Source organism: Idiotropiscis lumnitzeri, chromosome 2 (genome assembly GCF_059441095.1).
Source record: "Idiotropiscis lumnitzeri isolate Australia: NSW breed Sydney's pygmy pipehorse chromosome 2, RoL_Ilum_1.0, whole genome shotgun sequence".
In the NCBI taxonomy this organism is placed as follows: Eukaryota; Metazoa; Chordata; class Actinopteri; order Syngnathiformes; family Syngnathidae; genus Idiotropiscis; species Idiotropiscis lumnitzeri.
In genome coordinates, this window is record NC_142392.1 from 25730313 (window position 1) to 25735723 (window position 5411).

A 5411-nucleotide genomic window follows, 5' to 3' on the forward strand; every position below is an offset into this window, starting at 1 on the left:
TCCCTACAGAATGTGGTTTCTGTCAAAAATGTCCCCGCCTACAGAATGTGGCTTCTGTCAAAAATGTCAAATTTCCCGCCCCCCCTGTGTTAAAAACTATCCATTTTCCAGCCTCCTCTTTTAAAAAAATTACATTTTCCCCGCCCCCTTGAAACGTAAATCCCACCCTACAAAATGTGGTTTCTGTCAAAAATGTCAAATTTCCCAGCCTCCTTGAAGTGTCAACCCCTCCCTACAGAATGCGGTTTCTGTCAAAAAAAAAAATGATGTGTCCCCAATCCCCCTCCCAAACTGTACTTATGTCATCAATATTTTAATATTTGAAATATAGTGTTATATAAAGTAGCTAATTAAATAAGTGAAATATATATCATTGAATTAAATAATTGAGATATATAAAACCTAATTAAATAATTGAAATAATATGAGTTGAAAGGGGTCGGCGTTGTTTTTACCTTTCAATAAGGTGTTGACCAGGTATATGTTCGGTTGATAAAAGCTCCCGTTTTCTTTTTGCAAACATGTCTAGACATATTCCCAGGGACATAAGTTTAAACATGGCAATGTGCATGCATGGGGGGTTGTCTGTGCAAGTCCCGGCGCCTTGAACCGACACCCCCCAAGCCTGTCACATCCTACATCTGATAAGAGCCTTAAGGTGTTTGAAAAGATAGCGAGGGGCAGGCAACTGTCGACATCCGGTCGACAGACCCCTTTACTTTTTGCAAACATGCCTAGACATGTTTGCACCGACACAAATCTGAACATGTATTTGTTGCGGCTGCCTACATTTGGACAGTCAAACGCCGTCATTTATCCCGCTACGGACGAGAAAAATGAAGGGTGATGTCTCCACCCCTCCCGCCGTCGCACCCTCCTATTTCCCTGTACGTCACATCCTTCCTACTTCCGGCAGCCCCCATGTTTGTAGTCCTTTTTTGTAGTCCATACGCTGAGTAAAATAGCAACCAGCCAGGTTAAGAAATAGAATACAGCTAGGTTAAGAAAATAGCACACAGCTAGGCAACCCCCATGTTTGTAGTTTATACAGGTAAGCAAAGAAATATTAGATATTAGAATATTATTATAGATATATATTATAGTATATATATATATATATATACATATATATATATATATATATATAAAATAAATAGCATGCAGCTAAGAAACAGCGTACAGCTAAGAAATAGTATGTAGTTCGGTTAAGAAACAATATACATTTAGGTTAAGAAAATAGAATACAGCTAAGAAACAACATGCGTTTAGGTTAAGAAATAGCAGCTAAGCTAAGATATCATTAAGGTTGTTTTACCAATTATTTTACCTTTCAAGGAGGAACATCATCTTGTCTGTAGACATCCCCAAGTCATCTTTGCAACAAGCTTTGACATGTTTTCACGTATTTCTTATCTATAGTTGGACAGACAGACGACCACCAAGTTGTGGTCGTGTTTGTAAGCATAAACAACACCGCCCGCCCCCCAGAATCACGCTTCTGTCAAAAATAAGCACATCCCCTACTATCATATCCCGACCCCAGTCTCAGTACAGCCAAAGCCCAAGTCACGCTCTGCACAGACAAACCAATTTTTCCGGCTGAAGAGCCAGACCTACTCTAAAAATGAAGACGCTCAGAACAAGACGCCGCATGGTCATGGACATCACACCGAGAAGGGTGACAACCATCGTTGCACCTGATCAGGTTTCTAACAACATTGCAGAAATCTCTTCAGGTAAACGTTGCAATTAATCTTTAACTATATAGCTATATAATATTTAATCATGGTATCTTTGTATTACAGATAGCGGTGTGGATGAACCTACATGCGGCCATGACATGACTATGGTTGAAAACGTTGTTGGTGTAGAAACCCTGACAACTGCAAACATGGAACAGGTTGACGCCTGTACAAATGTAGACCAGGATGGAACCCCTACAAAAACAGACGAGGACCAGGCAGGACCATCATACTCTTTATGGGTGGGCGGTACGGGAATCTTAGCAACCCCTGTTGTAGCCTCGTACAACACTGGCGAGCCATCATATTCAGGGTGGAGCCGTCCCGTTTCACCGACACCGCCGTCGACACCTCCGATGACCCCCACCTCGTCGGCAGAATCTTCACAAAACGAGAAGGTACAACAGCCCAGTTGGTCCCACCAGGCTGAATCTCCACAAATCAAGGAGGTACGAGTACCTAGTTGGTCCGAACAAGAGTTCTCAAACCGTTCGCTTGAGCCCTCTAAGGTTCAGACCGTCAACGACCCTTACCCCGGACCTGCACCTATTTCCGAGGATGATGTACAACATATGTCATGGGTTGATCCTCCTAAGGGATGGGTTGATATGGATGTCGTAATAGTTATTAAAGCGGCGATTCTTTACATGGTAAGACGCTTTTTGATAAAGTATCACAAAAAACGGGGTTGTTTGCATAGCTATAAATACTTAGGGCATAATTATTATCTAAGACAGCAATATGAGCGCATCATGCCAATCCTTTACGATAAAAAGTTTTTACCCTGTATTCACTACTTGTTAGATTTGTGTTCTGTAAAAACGGATAAAGAAACAGTCAAGCGAGTTGCAGAGATCTTAATGGTGGAGTTAGCGCTCGTAAAGAACTTACCCGACCGCCTTGCATTGGATGAGAACGTATGTCTTATGATATACCGTGATCAACTTGATGTTTTCGAAGAATATCTGATAGAAAATAATAACTTTGATTAAAAATGGGTAATGTGTTGAGAAAATTATCGATTTTTGGCTATAGAAGCCAAGGGTGGGCAGATATAATAAATAGAACAATTACATATAACCCCGATGATAAAGACCCTTTGATTGAAAATTTTTTATTGTTTATGCAAAAAGTGCGTGCCATGTCTTTGACAATTTTTCAGGAGCCTTGGGAATCGTTTGTGCAACATGTCATATTTTTGAGTCGCTCGGGTTCGATCGACACGTTTCAAAATATTTTGGAAAATGAGATAAGTGTAGGACATGTACTTACCATACTCACGCTGTTTACCGATGTGATAAGATACCGTCTCCGTCATCAACAACCTGTGGATCTCGCGCACGAATTGAAGATGTTTGAAGATCTGTTAGAATCAAATGTTAATCCATCTGTTTTAACCCTGACCTATAGACTTTTTACGACTTAGAGAATCCTTATCATGTGTAACCATACTGAACCTTGTCATATTTTTGATTTTTCTTTCAATAAAAAATGGATGTTTTAAAAAAAGAGGCTTTTGCGTCTGTGTGTTTAGACAAATAACAATGTGACGTTTGTCACTAAATCATAAACCGTCATGAGCGTTAAGCGTTGGTTGAAAAAATTGTACTACGATCCCATTCAACCAGCCAGTTTTGGAGGTGCAGATCGCCTTCATTTAGCTGCGAGGGAGAAAATGGGTCAAAAAGTGACGCGTCATAAAGTCAAGGATTTTTTTATCATAGCAAGATGCATACACCTACGAAAATAGGAGCACAGAAAGGTTTAAAGGGAAGTCTCTGCTTTGAAGCTTGCCCCACAGAGTAATAAAATTGCACTTGGTAACAAATAAATTACCGCAAAAGTCGGCCAGCCAGGATGAAATAGTTAAAGACAGAGAGTTTCCAGAGTTAACAAGTATCATTAAGCGTTCACTGTATCGCGTACCATCGCTATTTAGAATTTATTGTCATCGTGCCCGCAGGTGGTCAAAAGTAAAGACGGCTGCCGCCAGCACAAACGGCCCCAAAACCTGAAAATAATATTGAAGAGAGATAGAAAAAGAAATCTGCCAATATGGAAATGCACTGGTGCCGGACTACGAGTCCATCATAAAACAGAAGCATTGTTCGGTAAATAAATTAAGGTTGAATGATTTAGAATGATAACATAAATTATGCTGCTTTATATTTTGATGTAAAATCTTAAGAGCTCCTTTCAGAGCGCATTCTCGCATTTAGTACGAGGGATTGTGTACATTATTTAAGAAATGAGACATTAAGTGATAAAGACTGCGTAAACATCATTTAAGAAATAATAAAAGCCTTGTTCTTCTGAACTGTCAGTAAAACACCGGACTTAATAGCTCTCGGATGGTGCTTTATGTTTAGTGGAAAACACCAAAATTTGTTTCATACCATTTATGCTTGCATACTCTTACGCTGATATATTGTGTTTTCAGTAAGTCGATGTCAGATACACAGAATGGAATGGTGTTTATCTACTTCTTTGAAAAGGTAAATATTTTACGAATCCGATAAGAAATGTAGCAATTTTTGTAATGTTAGCAAAGTCGAGTAAGTTTTGCTGCAGATATGACTTGACACCGATTTGACAGTCTTTTTCATCCTTAATTTACTTTTCTTTTTTTTTAAATCTGACTTGATGATTTATTATCCTGACAAAATTCTGACTAATAGCTACTGTTAACATCTTTGGCAGCGAGACTTCAGCAAACTATTAAAACAATAATAATAATATGCTTATTCTCTTCCTTGGTTTTTTGTTTCTTTTGTAGGAGACATGACTGTGATATATTAACAAAAAAGATGGCAGGAATTTGTTCATATTCATTTTTGTTTGTCTTGGCGTGTTTGATTTTTTTTAAAAGGAAAACAGGCAACATAAAAGATAGCCGCATTTTCGCAAATAAACCTCATTCTCATTTTCTGTATTTTGATTATTTGAAAAATATCTCTCGGGTTGTTGGGAGCGTGTCTTAAATTTCACAATGTATTATTTACCAGTGATGCACGATAATATTACCATTGTTTTTAACACGCTGGCCATCGATCATGTGGTATTGGCATTAATTTCACAGTTTGCGCCGTGACTTTTGACCGTAGGTCAGTCAAATGGTCCAGGCTGACTTTCTAGACACTGAGCATGAACTGTAAAATAGTCCCACTTTTTCCATGCATTGTAAATGATTCACTTTGTGACTATAGTAACATGGCAGAAAATAGTCAGAAATGTTTATCATTGTTTTCCAAAGTAAATGCCGGTGTTTGCCCGTCTTATTCTGAGTCACAAATCAGAGAAAATTAACTTTCGAGAGGCTGAAGTCAGGACTTGGGCAATTTGAATTTTAAGTAGTGTCTCTCAATGATTAACCGATTATCAAAATACTTAATATTTGATTCCAGATTAATTATAGCGGTCACTGAAGGTGTAGTGGTACACTCGACTCGACCGAGTTGTGTTTTTTACCCTTCACCTGTGCAAACCAGAACACTAAGAGCAGAGTTGTTGAACTTACATGTCCGTAGTTGAGGAACCCTTGTTTAATGGCAATTTGTTCTGCTTCCTCCCGACCTCCTGGTATGTGGACAGCTCATGTGTTGGTGTAGACCCTCTGACCCGTTGTTGGTTGCAGCCCCGAAACCAGCAAGATCAACAGGGATTATAAAA